Genomic DNA, 27,266 nt, shown 5'->3' with positions numbered 1-27,266 from the left:
CAGGGACCTCAAATACTGAGATATGTATATTGGCGTTGGTGAAGGAAATGACTATCATAATAAATTTACTTTTTGCGTACTTAAGGGTATAGTTTGAACTGTAGAATTAGAAAATAAGTCTTTTATGTATATCTGTCATGCATATGGTACCATAAATTTTTGATAATCGCACTATTGAAGTACTCATATTCACTAAACACTTATGAGACGAGTATTCAACTGAGTAAAGAACTCAATTTGCTCTTCAACAGCAATTAATTAAATAAGTTTGAAATTTCTTAATAAATCTGATCCTAAAAATTTTCAAATTTACTCCTCAAAATCGTAAAAATTTCACAATCATTTGATCAAATAGGCTAGGACTAGGTATATTAATATGCTACAATGAAAAAATATTACTCTGGAAATACTGAAAGCCTATTCGTGAAGCACTCTAAGCATGCAATTTATTCAATAAATCCTCAAAAATGCTTAACTATTGCTATTTTTATACCCTCGCAACATGTTGCACAGAGTATTATAGTTTTGTTCACATAACGGTTGTTTGTGTCACCAAGAAATATAAGAGTTAGATATGGGGTTATATATATATAAAAATGATCAGGCGACATAAATATATACATAAATGATGACGAGTGGATTTGAAATCCGGATGTCTGTCCGTTCGTCTGTCCGTCTGTCCGTGCAAGCGATAACTTGAGTAAAAATTAAGATATCTTAATGAAACTTGGAACACATGTTCCTTGGCACCCTGAGGAGGTTGCTTTCGAAAATGGGCAAAATCGGTTCACTGCCACGCCCACAAAATGACGGAAACCGAAAACCTATACAGTGTCATAACCAAGCCATAAATAAAGTTATGAAAATGAAATTTGGAACATTGGACATAGGTTCCGCCCTCAAATAGGTTTTTTGTACATATCTCGAAAACAGTCCAAAAATGAGCCCTTCCTTACTTGTTGTTGTATAATATTTTCTTAAAAAGAGTTGAATATAGTTTTAATTTTTCAATTATTTTTAGATTTTTTGAAGATTTTATTCGATTCAAAAGCGGAACATTTATATTTAATTTTTTCATAAACCAGATTTATTAAATTGCAAAATAAATCGAAAATTACAAAACTCAAGCCGTATTTAGTCGCCTTCAAAATAATAAGCAATAAGATAAGACAAATTCCTAAATCTCTACCAATTTAAAACATTTCATTTATTAAGAAGAAGTTCACACATTTTCAGTTATCATAATTTTCTTAAAATATTAAAAATGATTTAATTGCTCAATGCAATCAGGCTCAAAATAAGATGTTACGTATACGCCATGTCAAATGAAAAATGCAAATAAATGTCCGCAGCCGACAGGATGTTGCGTATACGCGCTGACAAACACACATGTCTGCTGATACGCTTCGATATGTGGCCACAAAAATAAAACCAAACGATGACGACACGCAGTCTTTCAGAACACGCACACATATACATACAAGCATACATACATACAAACATACATTGACACACATTTTTGCAGAGGCATTGCTGATTGCTGTAAAAAAATCCTTCGCTGCTGACACCATTGCCAATGTTCACTACCATTTTCATGGGAATGCGTGAATTCACCGCATTGCACGCAAACGTTTTATTGCGTATTGCTGTGCGCTAAAAGTAGGCACACACACGGGCACACATACACATCTACATTTTTGAACTTTTTTTCGCCTTCTTTTTAACGGCATTGCTTTTTAATGATCCATCGCCTTCTCTCTGCTTTGCTCGCGCGTGAGTGAGTGATGCACGCACACACACACACGCTGAACTTGTTCATACGTGAAATACATTTTTTTTTATTACGTCGCAATCACATTTTGATTTGAAGCGTGTACATAAATATTTTCCTTCGCTATTTATTATTCAAATAGCATTAGCGTGTTATTGTTTGTTTGTTTAAATGTAATAAATTTCCACACAAGTACTCTTGCATAGGTACATATTTATTATATATATGTACAGTAATATATTGATATCGTGTTTTATAATCAGTAAATAGTACTTACGCCTTGAAGTAGACAATGCCAAACATTTGCGCGCTAACTGTTAAGCTGAAATTATGGTGATTTCATGGTATATACTCGGTGATATTTTTTTATTATTACGATTCCAAGAAATGGTATTTTTGAGTTTTATTATACATGCGATATTTTTTAAATTCAATTGCGTTTGAAATAATAACACTGTGATAGTCAAAAAAAAAGACAAAACCAAATTCGACGGTTTCCCCCTATTTCGGGTCCTACGAATCGAACTGCATCATTACTTTTTTGAGTTACAATCATGGTTTCATACAAAATTTTTTTTGGAAGTTTTTCATCAAAGTGGCCCATTGTAAGAGAAAGGCACTTTTTTCTTCGGTCTCTAACTTTTTTAATGTTGACTTTTTTGGTAAACTTTCTTTGGCAAAGCTTCTCAGAATAAGTCTGTCTTTAAGTTCTTAGAGGACTGTAAACCCCAAAATCAATGTTTTTTGTGTCCTTATAACCAATATGTCGAAAAAACTGAAATTTAATCCATTTTTTTAATGTTTTTGCCCTCAGGTTTCGTCAATATTTTAATTTACCCTTTGATACTTATACATTAAGTGACATCTTGTAATAGTAAGAAACTTAAGCAAAGACAACGTTCTGAGAAAACTAACCATTAGAAAAAAAAACTTAACAAAATTTGTATTTTTTAAAAAAGCTACACTAACTATGTTTGTATGCTATTTTATTCTTTTTGTATCTTATAACTGTTATCATTAAGTATCATAAATTTGTACACAATATTTAAATTAAATTTAATAAGACATCTATCAATGTCCAACACAAATCAGCAAGCAACGAGTCAAGCTTTTTTCCGCTGTACCAATGCTCAAGGGGGCGGCGACTTGATGAAATCTTTATCCATGCTCATCGGATTCAGTCGGAACTTGCTGCTCAAAATGGTCCTTGTGATGGTGAAAGAAATAAATTTTTAAGGACATATTCACACCTATTTCTTCAAAAGCGTCTACCATGTCATATACATATTTTTTCCAATCTTCAGACCGGTGCATTCCTAAGCAATGGTTTATAATGTGATGGGGTGTCACTTAATGTATAAGTATCAAAGGGTAAATTAAAATATTGACGAAACCTGAGGGCAAAAACATTAAAAAAATGGATTAAATTTCAGTTTTTTTTACATATTGGCTATAAGGACACAAAAAACATTGATTTTGGGGTTTACAGTCATCTAAGAACTTAAAGACGGACTTATTCTGAGAAGCTTTGCCAAAGAAAGTTTACCAAAAAAGTCAACATTAAAAAAGTTAGAGACCGAAGAAAAAAGTGCCTTTCTCTTACAATGGGCCACTTTGATGAAAAACTTCAAAAAAAAATTTTGTATGAAACCATGATTGTAACTCAAAAAAGTAATGATGCAGTTCGATTCGTAGGACCCGAAATAGGGGGAAACCGTCGAATTTGGTCTTGTCTTTTTTTTTGACTATCACAGTGTTATTATTGTTGAACTAAATACTTTATGAACAATATATTTATATAATGTTAGATTTATAAAGTCAAAGTTTTTTATAATTTTTCATGGTGCCTTTCTTAGAAAACAATATGATATAGCTTATGAAATATTTTTCAGTCTGCATGTATTTAATAGAGGCTCATATATATTTTTTTTTATCATTTAACAAGAGGAAAATGTACTTTTTCAAGCTGGTAGAGGAGATAACACTCAATTTCACAAAAAAAAAATAATTATTCGCCTCCTTGGACTAGTTGATACAGATAATTAATCTTTCACAACACATTTTAAGGCTAATGATATCAAAATATAGTGGTCCTCGAAGGATATGGTGTCACCTATAAAAATTTGAAATTACAGTTTCTGTTACTATAAGAAAGAGTATAGCCGCTTCGCTTTTTACGTGTGAACCAACTATCGGAAGAAAACATAACGCCCTGAGATTGTTGTTTCCACCATTGCCTCTTCAATCACCCTTCCTAAGTTGCTAAAGGTACTCGGACTGGATAAAGCAATGAAAGGGTCGTAATGTAGACTTCGTATTTAATTTAATCTAATCTAATTATCAAGTATAATATTCTTACATTTGGTGTCGCCAAAGGCCAACATGCACTCTAATAACTATTGAAATGGATTAGGCAAGGAAATAAGTCTGGTTTAGAAGCCGAAATAAGCGTTTTTTTTTAGCAATTTTTATTTGAAAGGGAAGGAAATGATTGCGGTAAACGGAATTTTAAGACGATAGTGTACTATATTCAAGGCTTAAAAAACAATATTTATTATTAAAAAATATTAAAATTTTTTCAAAGTTGTAAGTATTTTTCTGGAGCGCCTGGAGTCTGCACTTGTAAATTGGTGCCGGTGATGGAGGTCGTGCGATGCATCTGAAATAGTCGAACCAATTTTTTTTTTAATTTTTATAAGTTTCTTTTCTATATGAACTAAAAAAATACGGAAGAAGTTATAAAATTCGAAATTTTTTCGAAATTTGAAAAAAAAAATCGCTTTTTTAAGAAAAAAAAATTTACTTCAACTTGAAAAACAAGTAGTTTAAATAATACTTTTGTCCAACTTTTTTAGTTCAAATAGAAGATAATTTAATACTGAAGCTCGATCACTTTGGTTTTTTTCAATATATATATACATATATCCTATATTTTTTTCCTATCGCCGGCACCGTTTTCTAACACTTGTGAAAATGAAAACTCGAGAAAACGCGCTTTAAAGTCTGCCTGAGTTCGCACCTACCTGCACGACGCTCGGCCACTAAAACTGCTCTAGCTTCGAAAATATGTCGAATTGGCCTCTGGAATTTTAAAGACATATTCTTGGATAGTTTTGGAAGAGATTTAAAACAAAACAAAAAAAATTGATTTTTTGAAGCTCGTAAAGCAGACTACTGCCTTAAATACATAGAAATATTGCTTCAAATTTAGAGACTTCCAAAAGCGCAAACTGTTTTCCAAAATCCTTGGACATTATAAGTGTGGGCCTACAATATTTTCAAAATCATAATAAAGGTATAATACTAAAATGTATTTGAGTCAAAAACCATATCTCAGGAGCTACTCGATCTATTTCAACATATTTGGTACATAAAATTTTCTTGACATCCTTATGTTACGTATGGAATATGGGAAAAATCGGTTTACAATCACGCCTTTTTTCTTTATAACCACCATTTGAAACATCGGAACAAAACTTTACACTAACACTGCATTTGAGGCGTGGCATCTCTTACTGAAAAATTGTCGAAATCGGACTATACCTTTTCAAGGTCCCTGATATCGAATATGAGGGCCTCACTGCATAAGAATAACTTTTTACCGAGAATATCGGTAAATCTCTCCGATATTATATAGAAATTCAATGCGAATCTTATTTCTTCTAGTATCCACTCAAAAATGATTGAAATCGGTTCCATATACCTCATATACGGGTTTTCAAACTTCCGGTGGAGTTTATATCGATATATTATATGTATATCGGTTAATATGTGGATAGGTAGAATCTTAGATATTGTGTAGCTTGGTGGCGAAAGTGACTTTCGTTATTTTAATGGACTTTAAGCTGAATTTACAGATCTAATAGCGTGTTATCGTGATAAAATTAAATAATTATACAGCGAGAGTATATAATGTACGGTTGCAACCCAGCTTAGTCCTACTTTGTTATAATTCGTTTAACATAGTGGTTTCACCAGTTTCTTCTTCAGAATTCTTAGCTACCATAGATTTTCGAATTTGGTTCTGTAGTTTATAAACTAAGAATCCAATATAAGATCGGTTCTCTTTAGCAAACCACTTGCGTCTCACAACTGTTTCATTGATTTCTGTTACTTACTTTGCTTTAAGTAATTACTTACAAGCACTTACTTCTCTCTTCTACCTGTTTATCTAAAAATAAAAATAAAACAACAAAAACAACCTTCAAACATCAATCAATTTCACTCACTTTCGGCGAGTTTCTACGCAGGTATGTGTGTGTGTGTGCGTATGTCTATTAACTCGCAACGACGACGTCTTGACTTTGGCGACGCGCAACAATCCACGCCATCAAAACAATTTCCAACACCAGCGACTTTTCCCCTCCCGATCCCTGCACACAACATTACCTGCCGGCGTCGCTGTTGCACACACACACACACACACACACACACACGTGTGCCTTTAATCGACATGTTAATGACGTCTTTTATACGCGCTTACTTACGCACACTCTCAGCTCGGTGTTAATTTCATGTCTGCCTTCATGCTTGCCACTACCGACCGAGCGTGAGTAATGCATCTTCATCGAAAATCACATTACTTCGGTCACCACGCTATTGTTGTTGTTGTACGCCCACATTTAAGCGTTGTATGCAGTCATTAATGGTCTGTCTGTCTGTCTGTCTATCTGTATGTCTGTTTGTTTGTTGGTCTCGTTTCACTTTAATTTTATTTGTTTTCATTTCGTTATATGCTTCGTTACGTCTCAACATACTACATATATTTGTTGTATTGTTGTTTTTGTTGTTGTTGCCTATTTCTTCATATGTTCTGCAAGTTTATCGATGACGACAGCGACTGACACCATGACACCGCTGGCAGTTCGAGTTCGTGCTGGCAGCACATAATGGATCGCTCTGCCGTCTACCGAATTCGTCCTTTGTATTTGTTTGTTATTGTTGTTGTCTTTGCTATTTTACTTCTCGCGTTTTTTTTTTCTCTGTTGATTTCCATTTTAATTTAAACCGCACCAACATTTCGTGGCGAATAAAGTTTTCGTTTGGCGAAAAGCAATTAAATTGTTTGGTTATGTTCATTTATTGAGGGACATCGGCGCAACACTCGTACACTGGTGCGTAAATTCGGTTCGGTTGTCTCCCGAAAGTTGTGACAACTCAATTTCACTTTATTTGAGTTGCAAATTGTTGGAAGCAGAGATTCACAAGGACTTCGTGCGATTATATGTTGTGTGGAACTTCATTTTGTGACATTTTTCTTTGGCAACGTCTTTTAACGCTGTAGTTTTCCGGGTCTCTACGAACTTTATTAATTAAATGTGATGTTCTGTGTGCATTTAGTGAGCGGAGTTGTATAAATTGCTTTTTTATGTTAGGAAATGGGTTCCATTATTTGTTTTTGGTGTTTTAGATTCTATAGCTTTATAAAACTATCTTACAAAGTCAGCGATAGTTTCAATAAAAAAATATTTTCTTTTTACCGCAAAGCTGCGCTACTTTTTCTCAAATGTACAAATATTATAACTCCTAAGAGCCTTTTCGAGGTCGTAGATAATTTCGTATACCTGGGAACTAGCATCAACAACACGAACAATGTCAGCCTCGAAATCCAGCGCTGAATAACTCTTGCCAACAGGTGCTACTTTGGACTGAGTAGGCAATTGAACAGTAAAGTCCTCCCTCGACGAACCAAAATCAAGCTATACAAGTCGCTTATCATTCCCGTCCTACTTTACGGTGCAGAAGCTTGGACGATGTCAACATCAGATGAGACGACACTAGGAGTTTTCGAGAGGAAAATTTTGCGCAAGATTTATGGTCCTCAGAACATTGGCAACGGCGGATACCGCAGACGATGGAACGATGAGCTGTACGAGTTATACGACGACATTGACATAGTTCAGCGAATAAAAAGACAACGGCTACGCTGGCTAGGTCATGTTGTCCGAATGGACGAAAACACTCCAGCTCTGAAAGTGTTCGATGCAGTACCCGCCGGAGGAAGCCGAGGAAGGGGAAGTGAAGGAAGCCGAGGAAGGTCCGTTGGAGGGACCAGGTGGAGAGCGACATGGTTACACTTGGGATCTCCAACTGGGGCCGAACTGCGAAGGAGAGAGAGAGGTGGCGCACTATCGTCCATTCGGCTATAACCGGCTAAACGGTTGCAACGCCACTCACATGCATACATACAAGAGCCTTTTCGCATAGGAGTTAATTGATCAATTAACCGACTATTGCTCTAGATCGATTTACCATACAAAACAAACTTCTCATTTTGATACATTAATTTTTAATCTAATACAAATCGATTTGAAAAAGGAATGCAACTCGGCGGGTTGTTGTCTTCACTGTAAATTTGGCTGCGTTTATGGATAAAGTAGCAAACAGCTGATCAAACTTATCAATTTCTTTAGAATTACAAATATAATGTATAACAGATGATCGTTAATCGTGTAGCCGACAGTTCGAAAAGCAAAAACTGATTTCTCAATTATAATCATAATGTATTAATGATTTAAAAAATACTTTTTTCAAAGTTCTCAGTGCATAGAAAATTACTTCTTGATAATAAAAAAAGAACAATGAGGACAGATGGTAACTCTACTTCTTGAAATAAAAAAGAACACTAAAGACAGAAAATAAGACAACTCTTTATTTTCAAAAAAATATATGTGTCTGCTCTTTCGACTTACTCTATTTAAACTTCAGGAAAATATATTTACCACATAGAGGCGCCCACGTGCAATTAGACAGGAACCAAAAAGCTCCCTGATAGAAAATATCATCTCGAGAGTGCTTTGCTTCCGTAATAATAGAGTTTGATTGAGTATATGCGAGATAAATACTGTTAATAACACACTACATAAATACAAATATAAAATCATAGTGATCCAGATAATATATTCCAAAACTTTCTCTTATTCAGCTTTTCTTCAATCCAAAAATCATTTATTCTTCTGAATCCATTCTCTCAACAATAAGAGGCCATTATATTATTGTACTTAATATTACATAGTTTTACTGGCTTCATTATACGATTTCATTTGTAGAGTTGCCACCTAGTTAAAAGAATAGTTCTTGACTTGTTTTATTCCGGTATATAGGATTAAATTCGGCTTCTTAGGGACAAAATAGGTTTTTCGAACAAAGCAAGAAAAAAAATATTAAAATCTTAAGGGTTGCCACCTAGTGAAAATGAAAACCATGCAGCTTTTAACACAGTACGTTCCAATAGTAAAGTACTTGTAAAAGCCTAACTATATAGTATTGAGGTGTCAAAATAGGCTTATAATCAGACACATTTCGTAGTATTAGTTTGTAGTTATCAAAGAAAATGAACAAACAGGCTATAATATTATGAAATATGTCCAAAAATAAAGCATTTAAACAAATATTCCGAAAAAAAATGTAGGAATAGAGTTGCCACTTATCGAAAAAATTTCACAAAATATATGCCGAACTTCGTAAATGTCATGACCGATGTATGAAGAGCTGAAATTTATAATTTTTTTAATTTTTACAAAAAATTTCCCACTTAAAGCTGAGTTTAAATATACTACTTCAATAAACATAAGCACACAATGTTTACACTCCAACGACAACATAAATAAATACGCATTAAATAAGAATATATTTTACATTTATAAACACTTAGTACATTTATGAACCAGGGTGCGCACTTAATGCTGCTGATGCGTGCGAGTATAAGTCATCATTTTAAGACAGTCGCCGCCGTCGCTTTAAAATACATACAACACCTGAGGCATCCATTTGAGCATTGCAAGCAAACCGTTACACTCGCTTGCACATCACTCACACGTTTGCACACACTCGCTGCCTTTGTTTAAGATGCTTGAGCTTATAAGCGTGTATTGTCAGGATTTATGTATATAGGAGTATGTGTAAGTACCGTTCGTACCCGGCTATGCGAAGCAACCTTGAATGCGGACAAGTGTCATTCGACATGAAGACTTCTTTGTTCGCAGGCACACGGCACTCGTATGTGCAGTTATGTAGATATATTTTTATAATCTTATTCATATTCACCTGTATTTGAAATGCGTCGTGTACCAAGCAGTTGCCAGCACACATATATTCTCGAGTCGTAATCCAGCTTTCAGTGTATAAATGCTTAGTATTCGAAAACGAGACAGCTCCGTCAAGGCAACAAGTGCCATGTACTAGTTAGCCAACAGCCAGCATAGTCATGCACACCCATTTACTCTGCAAGTAGTACTCTTTTCTACCTTTTCGAATAATAGATTTTGCTAACTCATTGCTGTACATGAAAGCTTGCTACCCTTTAATGGATGATGAGAATATTGCAGCGTCAGCTGTTATTTCCACCATTACAGCGACGCATAAAATGTCTAGTAATCATAAAATTACCTCAAGTAAATCTTTGGACTTAAAGTCCTTGCCTTATGTAAATGTATAAATTGAAGAGAAGTGAGTGAGAATGCTATCGTAAGGTATATGAAACATTCGATCCTTCAAAGTTTGTATTCAGCAAAACTATTTAACTCGTCTAGTCAGGAGTTTGTAAAAGAGCTCATAAATAGAACCATCCTCAGACAAGTAACAACTTCAACGAAAGATAAAAAAATCAAAAATTTTAAAATCAATCAAAATATACTCCTTGCTCTATTCCGTCCTCTCAGAATCTACCTTTCATCTAAATATTGTGTTTTTGCAGCTCTTATTATGGTTAAAATTTCTAACGAACTCCAATGGGTTCGTTGAAAGATTCATCTTTTTGGCACTATAACCGTGGGTCGGTCTGGGCCAACAACACAAAAGTTCGCCTTCCATTGGATGCGTGGACGGCCATGCTTCCGTTGTCCACCTATGGGTCTCGAATCATAGTATCTTTTCACTGGAGCATCGTCTTCGATACGTACAACATGACCTAACCCAATCATTCGTTGCCCTTAACTATACCCATGTCGTCGTAGATCTCATACAGTTAGTGATTCCATCGTCTTCGGTAATCCCCGTTCACGTGGACGGCTCCAAAGATCTTGCGAAGAACGGTTTCCTTGAATGCTCTAAGTGCCATCTCATCTCTGGTTGACATCGTCCATATTTCTTCGCCCATCCTAAAGTAGCACCTTTTGGCAAGAGTTATTGTGGACTTGATCTCTAGTCTTAGATATTGTTGGTAGTATTTTTGTTGGTTCCGAGATAAACAAAGCCCCTAGTTTAGTAGTAGTTTCCAAGATGCGAGGAATTTTTGTGTGCGGCCTTCAATGAAATCTTAATGAAAAAAAAATTAGGTGTGATAGAGTTAGTCAGAGGATTTAATTAAGAAAATCACTGTTAAAACATAATTTTTAACTAAAGATGGATTTGATGACCGTTAGACTACTTTTTGTGCCGTGGCATAACCCATTTAACATTTAACTTTTTCTTTGTTTTTGAATTATGTCTACATTGAGATAGCTGATTTTAGATAAAATATATCTTTAACAATCGACCGCCGGTGACCGGTGCAGTGCCTTCAGAGGTAAATGATACGGCTTGAGCTATTTTTCGCTCCAATTTATTAACAACGGCTTTGAATGGCAGAAATTCCCTATAGAGCTTTCTCTCTTAAAAGGCTTCACAGAGTCTATCAGATTCGACTTGATACTTATAGAGCCCTCAATTTGTCAGTTAACAACAAAACACATATCACAAATGGGTGAGAAAGCATTACCAGACATCTGGAAAGGGACCATCTCTGCGATCCTAAAGTAGTTTGGATATGGAAAAACCCTTTCAAGAGATTATTTAATGAATTTGATGCAGTTGTATGGAACCTCAATGTTGAGATAGTTTTACAGAAAACGCTTTTCACCTTCCTGTATATTCCCGACAGCCTATCTTAGTTATTATCTCTCTTTCCTCTCATCAAAAACAGTTCGTATAACTGAAACCTTAACTGTACAGATAATCTTATGGAAAGGCTTTGACAATATCCCGTAAATTCTCTCTCGCAAATCTTAATTGAAATCTCACTTTCTCTCCTTCTATCTCTCTCTCTCTCTTCAAAATCATTTCGAATAATTATCCTTTTCTATAAATTGTTATTCCTTTATTGTGCGCACATGAGCATTCGTTCACCCACATAAATTAGAATTCTTGTTAATAACACGAAAACAAAGTCGATTGGTAAATAGTGCCACCTTTTCCAGGAAACCACAAACAAATTCTTGGAACAATTCATTCTGCCAAACACACACAAATTTTTATTTATTTACACAGAAACTTACATATTTACATTAACATTGGCATATTTGTTGGCTACATAGCCATTTGACCGACGGCATTGTTGTAATAAATAAATAAAAACTTTTGTAAATTTATTGCTTACTAAAGTCATTACAAATCGTTGGTTACGGCCAGCACGCACACATATACAAGTATATAATAATATTATTTAGTCAACATGCATGTAAACATTTACATATATATTTTCCTCTGAGTAACACAAGTGTGCTTAGCTGTCATGTATATGTAATCCAGTATGTGTGCTCGCTTATTTATTCTGTAATTAGACTGCGCGTATCGCCTCGCAACTCACTTGACGTCTGTCACTTTCCCTACTCAGCTGCTCAGTCGTGTACTCACTCACTCAGGCGGTCGCTCGGTCATTAGAAGCAGCCGTTGCGTGGGCTAAATTAATATGTCTCAACACCGACAAGCTTACTCTCTTGTACTGGGTACTTGTAATTGTACTTGTACTTGTAATCGTACATGTATTATATTGATTATAATCGTAATCGTAGACACTACACATGCGTCTACATTTGCTTTGTGTGTATTTGTTTGTGTATGTGTGCCCATGTGTAAGTATTATAAAATGGACTTCTTGCCAAGTTGAATGCACGTAAATTTTCGTATAATTACGGAAAACTTACTCAACTGTCAGATTTTAATTACGCACACAATTTATGCGCTGGTCCTTTTCCTAATCCTCTTATAATTTAAGGATGCGATTAGTCACACATGTCGCAGTTTCTTCTATGTAGGTGCTTGGAAAGAGATAGTGAAGATGTGCAGACAATATACTTCTTCGCTTGTTGTTATCTTATATTAAATATATTATTTTAAATACTTTCGGAAATGCTACAAAGATTAATGTAATGTTTTATGTAATTTATTACACGTTGCGATAAATTGATTTCCGATTGTCTTTTTGTACTTGTTTCGAATAAAAATTGGTTATAATGTAACTTGAAACACTAATGAGTCTAAGACCACAGATGGTATAGGTGCCGGACTCGCGGGACCACGAGGAACTATCATGGCGAACGAATTGTCATCATCAGTGATAGCCAGGCGGCTCTCCAGGCACTATTATCCTTCGAAATAAACTCGGGGTTGGTCCTGGACTGCATTGAAAAACTCAATAGAGTGTGCAGCAACAACAAACTAACACTGTTCTGGGTACCGGGACACAGAGGTATACAAGGCAACGAATAAAAAATAAGTCACTGGCAGTCAGACTTGGAGATAAATTTGATACCCTGTTCATGCAATACTGTCCTATTGTGAATAGATCTCACTATGGAACGGGCAGCATCCACTTTGTGCAAAGCTTTCGCTTACCTTAAGCGTCGATATTCCATTGATATCTTTAGAATATCAACTTTCTCCATCAACCTCATTTTATGTTCATTCCAAATCATTTTGTAGATTTTTAGATGTTTTAATCCGTAATTGTTTCGTCTTTTGGACATCCACTTAATTCATCTCTTTCGGGGCAAAAAACCACATTCGAACGCTTGCTTTGCCTGGAACAGAGCTCGGATAATGCTTAGACAGATAATCTTTGGTATTTGTAGTACTTCGATGTGATCCATTTATTTCACAATTCAAGAGACTAAGTCATTCAAAATTATATAACTCAAGAACCAATTGTCTGAATGAAATGAAATTTATGAAAAACTATATTCATAAATTCAAATCTAATGAAATTTATACAATCGTTCTATCATGGAAACCGTAAAAACTTTTGAGATCTCCTAATATACATATATAGGGTTCATTTGGATGACAAGAATAAGAGTAGATAATTTCTTCAGTTAGATATGAATTAAGATTAATGACTATAATGGGGAGGTTATGTATATAGAAAAGAGCTGAAGAAAAGAAATAGAATTTGGTAAAACAAAGCACTTTCCAGTTTAAGATAGGATACGGGTGTGTTCAAAAAATAACGGGAATTTCTGTTTTCTAAAAAAAAGTTATTAATTCGTCTAATGTCGTTGCCTTCAAAATAGAGACTATTTCGATATGCGATATTATTCACTTTTGTCTGCGGTTCTTCAAATCGTCGAAACAATTCTGAAACTCGATTTTTGGGATAGCCTTTTGCTCTTTGAACAATTTCACGTGTGCTTGTAAATCGACGGATCTTACCTTATTGTTTTAAACAAGAAGAAGTCACACCGTACAATATAAACAATCCACTGCCATAAGGTCAAGTTGTTTTCAAAAGCACAAACAAACGAAAACAATGGACACTTCCCCCTCAAAAAAAAATTGGAATCCATTCAACAATACACAATAGCATTTGCATCATAAAGCACACTTCCATTTACCATTCATCGTTACTCGCTTGGAAGACATTACCTAAGAATGCACTTCACGTGCTCACTTTATTCAAGTTCCAAACACAAATATTTATTTATGCGCATAATGCAACGCGCTGAAAAACATGTGAAATCCGCTTCCTCAGCAGCAGCAGCAGCAGCTATCTTTTGTGCATAATGACAAGGAACAGCAAGCAAAACGATAATATTATTTTGGCAATAAGCGCCGTTGGCAAGCGAAGCAACATTTCCCGCATGGCCAAAGGCGTGCCGCGTCAGCGAGGTAGTGCTGGTGCCTTAAGGACGCCCGAGGTAATGTGAACTGGCCTACAACACACAATTGACTATGGCAGTGGCGGCGCCAGCGAAAGAGGTGCCAATAAACGAGTCCACATAACTGCTATCTGTGTAAAGATGTGTGTGTGTGTTTGTGTGTGACGCATTGAATAGTTCAGCGGATGGTCGGACAAGCGGTTCGGTAGCTTATCTGTGACCTTCGCAGTGCATTTAAGTTGACATTCTGTTTGCTTATGCACTTCTGCCAAAATTTATTGCCAACTTCCCCAACCAAAAAGTAGGGCTATCATACACACACTGCCATACATACGACTGCATATCGCTGCACAGCTGTGGAATTCCAATATTAAAGTTGCGCCAAACTGAGAGGAAATATTATGTAATGCTGAAGTTCACACATACTACGTATATGTAGGTATGAGTACATACAATGAGGTGTCCAGATGGCAATAATTATACTTTGCAGAGCTATCAAAATATATTATAATTTTTCACTTTTTCGGAAAATTTTTACGTAGTTCGGACTCATCTTCGTGGGATTTCAAACGATTAACCAAACTCTTGAAAAACTAAGAAAATGTAAAAGCAGCGAGAGTATTAATGAAGACCAAGTCAAGCTAAGATTATCCCTGAAGACCCAAAACTTTTAAGTCCATAGAACTAGATAATCGTTTTATAGCGTCAAACAAAAATTAAATCCGACGATCACAGAAGTGTCTGTCATGCTCCAAAAGTTTCAATACAACTAATGACACTTTGAAGCTATTTTAGATCTGGCTGACCCTATAGCTATAGCCCCATTTAACTTCTGTCAGAGCATTCCTGTTCAGAAAAGTGTCAAGTGACTATTTGCATCCGGCTCTCCAAATTTAATATATGTGGATAGCCTTATATATATGGAACGTACAATGGACCTAATGATGGCAGAAGTGCGGCCGCTTAGGTTCAGACTCTATTTGCCCTCCCCTTTTCATCCAACCAACCAATCAATATGATGATTAGTTTGGAATTAACTCTCGCAACTTGTTAACTCTGTTGTTGCTAATATTGAAATCGTTGTTCTAGCCCTAATTACTTTTTATTGGACTGTCTCTAGAGCTCATTTTTTCATAGAAATAGAGTTCTTGTCGATATTGTTCGGCTTCTTTAGAATAATTCTTAAAGGTTATTAATAGAGCGACGATTCCCACGCTGCCTCATATACATATATTTATACGAATGAAGCATTGCATTTAAAGAGTCCCATTTTGATGTTTCTAGACAGTTTTACTGCAACATAGTGTGTAGGATCGATAATTTTCTTGTATGATATATTATAGATTACGGAATGGCCTTCCGTGGTCGTGGTCTTATGTGGAGTGGAGGTGTTCAAGCATCGGAGTCATTTTATTTGAGAACTCGTGGGTGATACCTTGTGGAATACAGGCCGACATACCGTGACAGTGGCCTTCATATATTATATAAAACCAAGCAATTTTGGGATGTGTGACGACTGAATTTTAAAACTTCTTATTTAATTCCTAGAACAAATAGTTTACAAGCCTATATACTAACTCCACAGATCTTCGTAAGAGGTCTCCGACAGTAAGCTATACACTGGTACGAGCTCAAAGTTAAACTTGTAGTTAGTGACTCATGGGATGAAAGAACCGAAAGTGATTTAATGTTTTATGAAATTCTCCATTATATTATCGCCTGGTAACCCTACAAAATCTATCTATCGCGCACTTGGCACCATCTAAGCTTTGCTTCGACTTTTGGACATTTCGTTGCACTCGTCCGATATTGCCAGTTTGCTGGACGTTTGCGTGTTTTATCGGCACATTTGGCATATAAATCTAAGTGTAACTACAACGAATACTTACAAATAAATGAAATAAGAAATCACTTAGTGTATTTGTATGTGTGTGGGAGTGAAAATGTACCCACGTACTGCAAGTGCTCGCTTCCTTTGCTGCGAAATTCGCTTTATGCCTTTGTTCGCCACTTTCTAAGGTATTACATTACAATGCGGATGTGGGTGTATACGAATCAAACCTCGACCGAATTGCATTTTAAATAGTTTATATTCACTTCTACCACACATACTCGGTGTGTGAGCTTGTGTGTAGGCCATCGCGGCACTTAATGTTACGCGGAACAATGTCGCGTTGTATAGCGCTGAATAGACGTGGGCGCCAGTATGTGAAGTACAAGACTCAAATGACGTATTGAGCGCCATTTTGATAGACTTGCTCGGGAAATGTTTTTTCTTTCGCATTTCTATGAGTCATTTCAAATAGTTTTAATAACACATCAGAGTACTTTCTGCGGTTCTGTTGCTCAAAACTTGCTAAATGTTTCGCGCCTTCTAGATCCACCTATGTTGCAAGTCCACCCAAAGATTCGACATCATGGAATACCTCTATTCTTGACATAATCGGAAACTGAATTCCATCTGTTCTTAATCTATAACATGATTTCCAGTCTTAACCTAAGGGGACCCCCCCCCATTCTCGATTTCAAATTTTGACGATTTTCAATGGGCTGGTAAATTATTTTTTAGGGTTGTAACTTTGCATACATTTATTTGAAGACTTAAAAGAGAAGAACAAAAATTTACATATTTTTTACTGTTGTTGTTTTTTGTGATCAAACAAAATCCCTTCTTTTCGTGCGCGTGTGATTTCCGCTCACTGGAACATCTGAAACCAAAAATTCCAATGGGATTAGAAACGGGATTTTTCTTGTAGAAGGAGTACATGTTTGGCTCTGATATGAACTAGGATTATTAATTTCGCACAAAAATTAACAAAATGGCGAACCTTTGAAATTTTTTTTGAAAATCGCCTTTTTTTCAACCACACAACAAGTTGAAAAGTAAAGAATATCTTCACCGATTTGATTTATCCTAGTTCATATCATAGCTATACATGTATAGAATAACGTACTAAAATTTGGAACCGATTGGAATAATAGTTTTGAGTAACCTCATGCGCCAGTCTAAAAACACTGTTTCGAGAAAAACGCGTTTAAAGTTTTGAGAAGCAAATTCTTGGGTGTAAAACCTACCTACCTTCAATCTTCAATCGGCTATATCTTCAAGAGTTTTTGAAATTTTCACTTGAAATTCATTCTTGAATAGTTATAGCTTCAAAGTAAATTAAAACAAGTAAGGAAGGGCTAAGTTCGGGTGTAACCGAACATTTTATACTCTCGCAATTTATTTATTTAACTTTATTATATTATATAATACACAATTTGAACCACATATTCGTCATATATATTGTATAAAGTCCATTGAAAGTTGGAAACCATAATATTAGGTTAGAAGCACCGAGACCCGCGTGCTCGATATATGGGGCCTTAAAAACCTATGGTCCGATTTCGGCGATTTTTAGAAAGGGACTGCCACACTATAAGTGCAGTATTTATGCAAAGTTCTGTTCCGATATCTTCGCTAGTGCTTACTTTATGTGTTGTAAAGTAAACGATTCAGATTGTCTTCAAAGTTCTGGTATATAGGAAGTAGGCGTGGTTGTGAAGCTATTTTCACAACATATCATTGGGATGTAAGGAAACTATTACAAACCAAGTTTCATTGAAATCGGTCGAGTAGTTCCTGAGATATGGTTTTTGACCCATAAGTGGGCGACGCCACGCCCATTTTCCATTTTGTAAAAAGATCTGAGTATAGCTTCCTTCTGTCATTTCTTATGTGAAATTTAGTATTTCTGACGTTTTTCGTTAGTGAGATAACCCACTTTTAGTAATTTTCAACCTAATATTTGTATAGGAGGTGGGCGTGGTTATTATCCGATTTCAACTATTTTCATGGTGTATGGAGGGGTACGTATGAGAACCGACTGCAGAAAGTTTTGTTTATATAGCTTAATTGGTTTGCGAGATATATACAAATAACCGATTTGGGGGCGGGGTCACGCCCACTTCCCCAAAAAATTACATACAAATATGCCCCTTCATATTGCGATCCGTCATACCAAATTTTATTTCCATAGCTTTATTTATGGCTTAGTTATGGCACTTTATGTGTTTTCTGTTTTCGCCATTTTGTGAGCGTGGCAGTGGTCCGATTACGCCCATTCCCATTTTCGAACTTAACCTTCTTATGGTGCCCAGAAATAGGTCTTCCAAGTTTCATTAAGATGAAACTCAATTTTTACTCAAGTTACAGCTTGCACGGACGGACAGACGGACAGACATCCGGATTTGAACTTTTCTCGTCACCCTGATCATTTTGATATATATAACCCTATATCTAACTCGTTTAGTTTTAGGACTTACAAACCAACCGTTATGTGGACAAAACTATAATACTCTCGTAGCAACTTTTTTGTTAGCAACTTTGTTGCGAGAGTATAAAAAAAATCGAGTTTTTGAAACCGAGAATGGGGAAGGGTCCCCTTAAGCAAGTGCCTTAACAAGTGTCTCTGTTTAAGATTTCAAAGAAATTTCAGTTTTTATGCGCCCTTTCTGAGTTGATACGACCAGGACTTCTCTCTATGTATCAAAAATTTTTATTTAAGTTGACAATGTATAAAATGCTGTTCGTCTCTACTAGAAGTTCAGTCCAATTATTATATATACTTCCGATCTTCATGAAACAAATGAATGGAAGACAAAAAAATCAAAAGTTTTTACAGAATGACTACGAAGCTTGTAGTTTCAATTTTAGTGGTTCTCTATTCAAAAAAATTCGTATGCAAATATACATATATCATAGCCAATCAATTGTTATGGCGAGTACTTACTTTTTCGGAAGCTTACTGCATACTATATCTCAAAATTTGCTGCCTAACAAATATTTTACGTTTGTTATTGTCTTGTCTTGTGCTTTTTGCTGCAATACGCCACAATGCAGCGTCATACATATATATATATCTGTATAATTATATATATAGTCATATCATATAGGCATTCATATGACTACTTACCCTTTTCTTTTGATGTTTGCGAGAGGAAACCAACAAAAGCGTAGTTACATATGTACAAGAAGCAGTTGAAAGGCAATATGTAGCAGCGGAGAATTTTCATAAAGAATACCCACAAATTTCAAAACAACTCTTGTAGACACATTTACATATATTTATACTCACTGATGAATGAATGAATGCCTCTTTGTTCTTGAATATATATAAATAAATATATGCATATTTCTCATAACTGCATATTGCTGTATGTATATATTAAAACGAATGTAAATACAAAAAATTCCTTTGAAATAATTCATGCTGAAATTGAAATTTCAACTTAATTTAATTCATTTTATTCGCAAATAAAGTGATCCATCATGTGTGAAAAAGACAGAGTAAATACCTGAAGTCATAAAATTTAATTGTACTTGAAGCAGATATTCAATGGCAACATGAAAAGTGCAAAGTGTTGCATTAAATTCTTTTCATAATTGAGTTCGAGAAAGCCTTAAATTAAGTTTCACAAGCTTTATTCATAATTTGGTCAAGGCAAAAATACAATAAAAGTATTTCTTTTCAGAATTTTATTTTATTTACATATAATTCAATTTGAATTTAATGCTTCTCTGCTGTGATTGTATTTCGCATCATTTACTTGCAATGTATTCAGAATTGGAGTCAAAGATTTCGTTCTTCAATTAATATTTTGAAGGCTGTTGATATCTCCTTTCATCTTTTCTCACAACTGTTGTCAAGTTAAGGTTTTCAAAGCTATCGCAGACATGAGATTTTCCAGCCCACGTTGTCAATGGCCGTCGATATTCTGATCTGATGTGGAGCTCAGAAGGTTTGGAGGAGAATGTTTGTCACTAAAGCTTTTCAATAATCATAATTTGTGCATCCAACTTCACGTTAAATCGACACAAATTTACTTTCATGTGCAAAGAGTCTCGTCATAATCCATTGCTTCTAGTCTTGGCCTTACGAAGACAAAGATCCGAGAAATATAGTCTTTTATGAATGCTTCAAGCGCCGCAAAATGTATAACATCGAAACCACGAACAAGAATACGGTCCAGATTTAAGGCTAGCGGGATGATTCATGAATACGAACCGGGATATAATGAGCGAATTATTAGTCTCTTTCCAAATTATCCTTGTCTTTACAAAAAAAAAAACCGCAAAAACAGATTAATGTGAATTTGGTGGTTTCTAGAAAATAATTTTTCATAATGAGCTCCTGAAGAGTGGTGGGATATATCGTTGCATCACTGTAGACTACAGAACTGTTTGATGTTACAGCAAAAAAGTTCAGATATGTGTCCTTGATCTACCATTAAGACACAAATCCGGTAGATGTCGCATTAGCGAACACAATTTCTCCCGATGGGACCGAATGTTCGAAATTCGAACTCGCTTGCCTTATATCATTATCAGATTGCCTTTTGATCCGATCCATAGTCTTAATATTAGGTCTACAACTTTGCTTCCGCCGTTTTCCAATAGATGTCTCTAGGGTCAAGCACTGGTCGATTAAATCGATTAAATCGTTTTATATCGATCTTGGACATTTATGTCAACATTAACCCAACAAAATATTTTTAGAGATCTGTTTGCATCCCAAACTTATTCTCAACTGACAATGTCACTTTTTGAGCCGAATTCTCGACATTTGCGGGAAATTTTGCTTTTCTTTTTTAATTCCAAGAAAAGTGCGACTGAAGCTCATCGACATTTGTAACCGTTTTTAGCCTTAAATTTACAAAAAAAAAACGGCGGAAGCAAAGTTGTAGACCTAATAATTTTAATTTGGTTTCAATTTGATGGCCATCAAAACCATGAAGTGCATGAAAAATGGAAAAGTTGCACCAAGCATTCAAAATATTATTACATCTCTTCATTAAAGCTCGCAATAGGGAGTATATTTTTTCGATTTCTTCCTCATTCGTTTGCTTTTAGAGATATTGACATTCTTCTTAAGATGTTGTGTGATGCAAATGATTTCTAATTTAAGCTCACTTAACCTAACCTCACTTTCGTAAGTGCTAAACTTACAACTGTTAATCCCACGCATATGTCAGCCTGAGTTGCCATTAATTTTTATATTTTCGAATAATAAATGCATCCACTCTATATTCATATACATATATTATAAATTGAATTTTGTAGTATGTACACTCGTAATTAAGTAAGTAAATTTTCCTAACTTTTTTTCTGGTTAAATAAAAAACAAACTTAATTTCCTCCACCGACTGCATTCGTTCGCACGCCCGCATGGTACACACACTAAAAGCATTTCGGCGGCGAGTGTTTACCGCGCATAATTTTTGCAATGCCGCAAAACCATAAAACCGACAAAGCAGCATAAAACGTAAAACCGAAAAACAAAGTGGCGAAAATGAAAAAAACCAAAAAAAAACGGTAAAAAAGCAGCGAGTGAGTACACCTACAAGCGAATACTCGAAGCAACAGTGTCAGCTAAGCGGATGCTAAGCGGATAACAAGCGCAAGTTCGCGTCGCAACAAGTTGGCAGGCAAGTATGAGAACGAGCAACGCTAACGAGCATAGACACACACACACTTACAAGTAAATAAGTGAGCTTGAATACAAACAAAAATAGTCGAGTTCTGCTTTGCCACAAGCGCGTGGAAATAACGCATATTTGAGCTGGCGCTCGAACACATGCGTACTCGTACTTAAATTCCCGGCGTAAATAATTTTATGCGCGGCGTGTGTGTGCTTGCATGAGCGTGAGTGGCTGTGTGTGTGTTTGTAACGGTAAACTTGAATGCCATTATGCGTTAGAGGTCAAAGTGCATTCAACTCCCCAAGGAGTGATTTGGTGACTTTGGCGCTGAAGTTTTATGCTCGAACCACGTGGCATTGCTAATCCATTGCGTTGCTGGTTAGATGAGTAAGTGTTTCTAGTCTTAAAAAAATTATAGTGTGACATTTGTGAAGCTAGAAAACCTCCTGCATGTGTAAACCGCCTAAAGGACTTCTCTGAAAAAATCCAAGAGTTGTACTTCCTGTAAAGAGAGACCTGGCTTTCAGTTCACTTAGGGCTTATCTTAAACAGAAAAGATCCAACGAAAAGATACGAAACGTCTCGCATCAGAAATCTACATTTAGTGTTTTAAGAAGTTTTTGGATCCTGAAATTCCCGGTTGTCTTGACGCTATATCGAATTATGGTGGTTCGAACCTCAATAGAAGATTAATGAGGGAGTTGACTTTGGTTCAATAAACATTATTTCTTGGCAGTGGTCTCTTTTCAGACATACATAGCGTAGACCCCATAAGGAATCCGTAGTATTGGTGTTGCTTTCTTTGATATAGATTTTTAGATAAGACTCATAGGTTAAAAAAAAATAGGTTAAAGAAACTGAAAGCGTAGTAGCGAATGAACTAGGTATCCTCAATTCATTATAACAGGACTGTAAGGGCAGGACCCTCTGATGGTCTACTTTGAGAGATCCGGGCCTTAAAAGAGGTTCATATCCATCTAGTTCTATGTTCATCACTCTGTAGCTAAAAGTTAAAATATATTTCTGAGTACTGCCGTCGAAGTTTTCAGTGAGATAGTATGGGCTTATTTTAAAATGGGCCTCCCAGAGGCCTTAGTGCATCGACAGACAACCTAAACATGGTATGGGTTCAGCATTTTCATAATGACAATCTCGTTCTTTTGAGATTTAGATGGAAGCATCTGAGATCCTAAGCTTATATCCAGGCTTTATTTTTATTTAAATCTCTTTTCCACACCCGGAAGGTCGGAGGATCACTATGCATACAATAGCTTCCAGAGTGTTTCTGTCGTAAAAATAGAGGTTGGTCTAAGCTTTTGCTCAAGTAATAATCAGACTTTGAAACAAAAATATTTTTTTCTTTCTATTTCCAATGTAAAAATCCTAATGAAAACAACACATCTAGCTACTTTTTAGCTTGAACCATGCATTTTTAATGCAAATCACCAAAGCTGAAAACACAACAAATAAGGTTTAAGATTTGAGAGTACTCAGAAAATTCGCACGCCCACACAATTCGACGCAACACTCACAGACTTTAAAGCTAAATAAACATTATTTTCACATTTTAAATGATTTTCCGTCCCCATGAGATTATGCCCACATAATAACGGTAAACACATACTCGTATGAAGGTATTCGTATAATATATAGAAATATGCTCTTATGACTGTATTTGACATACATCAAGCCGGCTGACATATTGTGTGTGTGTAGGAAGAATATTTACAAACTCTCCTGAAGCGAAAGCAATCCTTTGGGGAAATGATAACCATGAAAACGCATTTCTCACACACTCCGTCGGTCGACGTCGGTTAGCCGCACTTTAATATTTAGGTACCTTCGATGTTGGTGTATTAGTATATATGTATATTGCAGGCGTAAGCGATGAAACACACACACACTGAGGCGTGCCATGTGGGTTGTTTGAATACAGTGAGTGTGAAAGGTGTGACGACAAAATATTTAAATTTTAGGAAGATAATTTCTTTATAATTTTTTCGATTTCTGTGAGTTTAACTTTAATTTTTAATTTTTGAATTTCATTAAAAAATATTAAAATATTACCCAAATTATATCAGAAATAAAGATTTTGACAATAATTTGACACTAGCAGCATCTGTCGGTATCTTAGACCTATAAACTTCTCCGAAAAGCAAGAATAAATTGCCCAATTTAATCGAAATTTGATGAATTGCTTGTGATAACAGTCTATATATCACGATTTTTATCTAAAAAAAATTAAATATTCTAAGTTTATATTTTCCCACGAACAATTTCGTATTGTACTGTAAAATGTAAAAACTCGTTAGTCAAGTGTTCGAATATATGTTTGCTGGTATAAGAGCATGTTTACATATTTGGCTGAGGCTTGATTAAAAATGTTGTTCACCACATCACCGATGTGTGAGTACACACCTTTTGAGTATATACCGTTACAGACACATTTCTGATGTACGTGTATGCCTACTAATTAAATGCAATCCCGTGAGGTTCAACTTTTCAATTAGTGTTAATCATTTAATTGGTTTTTGTTTAGTTATTTTATTAAGAGCTTGGCACACCTGAGTGTTCGACGAAAAAAAAAAAAAACACAGCATACAGTTAATGGCATGCCAACATTCTTTTACATATTTGCAGACAAAATACACAAATTGATATGCTAGTGACTGCTTTGAATGATTGAATATATATGCAGACATGTCGTGAGAAATGTTCTATTGATAATCGAATGTGATTCATAAAAACCGAGATCTTCAGTGGCATAAAATGTAATTGAGTAGCGTAAACCTAAATAATAGATTACTACCTTGTGACGTCACTTTAGCAATATTCTCTGAGAGGGAAAAAAATCACAGAATTTTGACTGAATATTATAACAGCGAAGTTGACACTCCAGAAATCTAAAAAATATATTTGGAACTGCTACAAAATACTATAAGAATCGGCAGTTGAAAATAACTTCTTAATCATACAGGTATACAACAAATATCTCAGTATCCAGTTCTTTTTGTAAGTCATTTATTTTGTCTCTTCTCTCCTTCGCCGAAGATCTTTCTGAAATATGATATGCTCTTAGAACGATATTATTTAACCAACTTTGAAGAAGAATTAAACCAATCATTCAAGCTTTAAACAAACAAAATCGCACAGCCATATTAATTTCATAAAGTAAGATTAACCCTCTCATGCCCGAATTAAAATGGGCGGAGCTAACATGTTTTTTAGGACAGATATACATATATTAGTCTTAACTCAAATATGCAGTGATAAAAATTTCAAAGTCCTATGTATCCTGGTTCATTAGTTACAGGATGTAGCTTATAGGCACTAATTAATTTATTATAAATAAACTAAACACTCTTCCCATGACATTTTTTTTAATCACCCTCTTATCTTTACTTATTTATATAGTTCACTTTGTTTTAAAATAAAACAATTTTTTTTTATGTTTTTGAACACTTTTGGTATAACCACTTTAGTATAACTTATTTTGCAAAACCGATTTTGACAATTCCACTCTGTTGAGAACGCATTCTGAATGAATATGTGCTCAGCTCATAACAGAAAATGTAACTGTAAGCTTGCACTACACATAAGGCTACATAATTAAAAAAAACCGCTGGTGAAAAATTAAAAAAAAAAACAAGAATTAAAAGTCAATAAGTTGCCTATAGGCAACATTGGGCATGAAATGGTTAAGAAGAAACCAGTGTTTGTCTTTCACACAGCCGGCTAATCGATTCACGATCAGATGCTTTAATCGAGCAAAGGCCGGTTAATTGATCAATTAACTCCTGTCCGAAAAGGCTATAAGGACCGGTCACCCATTCTCGGAATAAGTAAGTTTTTTGTTGGTTTTTGGTGAATCTGAATCTGAATCTGAAATCGCCACGAATAAATTAAAATGTCTCATAGCGCAGTTTGCGAAGTTTCCGTTCAACAATCCTTGTCTTCAGATGTCATTGAATCTATGTAATTTCGCCACTTCGTTAATGATCAAATTAGATTTTTAATTGAATTGAAAAATGGGTATATATGGTCCTAACTTCACATTCCTGTTCATGCAATTGATATAAAAAAAAATTATTTTTTGAAGTCACTTCTTTTGTATCTTCACTCTTCCTCAAAATATTTATCCGAAATTTTATAAACTTTTGGATCTCTTTAGATCTTATCCACGAATTAAATTAATCATTCAAGCTTGAGACAGAATTCGCAAGGAAATATTGGCGACTTGTTCGCGGAATAAAAAAGTGTTTGAAAAGAGTATAATATAATTCTTATAACTAAGATCTCTTAGCATGATGACAACTCGAACTACTTTTAATTGCAAGTGAGTGGGGATAGTCCAGCAATTTAAAATAGTCTGTGGGATAATTGAATACGTCATCCTGGTTTGTAGCTGTGTCAACTCTCCTTTAACGAAATTCTAAATGGTCGCATTTAGATCAAAGAGATCCTTGTTTTTTGACCACCATTATAGGTCATTCAATCAGCCATTTATGTTTATTATATTATGGTTTCATGTCAGGAAAAACACGATGAATAAGCTCCTCTTTCGAGGCCATGAAGTGACAGAAACCCGTTAAAAATGTTATTAATCCATCGAGTTGTCAACTGCGTCGCTACCATTTTCAACTATTTCTACAATCGCAGTATGATATTGTTGGAAAAACACTCGTATGTTATTTGTTAATTGGCGATTCTTTATGTGTCGACACAAATTAGATGATTTTAGGAATGTGATTAGTTCGTCAGCAACAGTTGTTCCAGGAATAGTCTGGCGAAAATCACCGGCCAACAGAATCATGGCTTCACCGAAAATATTTTCGTTGTCGCGTAAACCTTTTAAAGTCCTGTGCAGTACCTCCAGCGACTTGAATATCTGGAAAATATTCTTTATAGCTCTTTTTTTTTGACGATTTTGCCGACTGGTGTTTCGTTGATTTGCAATTTAGGAGTAATTTCAAGGCCGAATTGCCGTTTGTCTGCCTACTATCAGGTGTCAAGTTGCCCCTATTCCCATTATAACTGGGCATTGAAAATGAGTGAAATCGGTTCAGGAATTACCTCAACCCTCATGTACTATATATGCTGATTTTCGTTTTTTTATTGGACTTTATTTCAAATTGTGTGTAATAAATTGCATCAATACATTGCGAGAGTATAAAATGTTC

General features: G+C 35.3%; 1 protein-coding gene across 6 annotated transcripts in view; it reads left to right on the top strand.

Moving 5' to 3' along the window:
• Positions 1 to 27,266, top strand: part of LOC105208961 (uncharacterized) — a 188,257-nt gene that overhangs the window by 111,446 nt on the left and 49,545 nt on the right. The window lies entirely within an intron of this gene.

This window comes from Zeugodacus cucurbitae, chromosome 5 (genome assembly GCF_028554725.1).
Source record: "Zeugodacus cucurbitae isolate PBARC_wt_2022May chromosome 5, idZeuCucr1.2, whole genome shotgun sequence".
NCBI classification, from domain to species: domain Eukaryota; kingdom Metazoa; phylum Arthropoda; class Insecta; order Diptera; family Tephritidae; genus Zeugodacus; species Zeugodacus cucurbitae.
The sequence above is the reverse complement of the archived record's forward strand: the minus strand, read 5'-3'. Positions and strand labels throughout refer to the sequence as shown.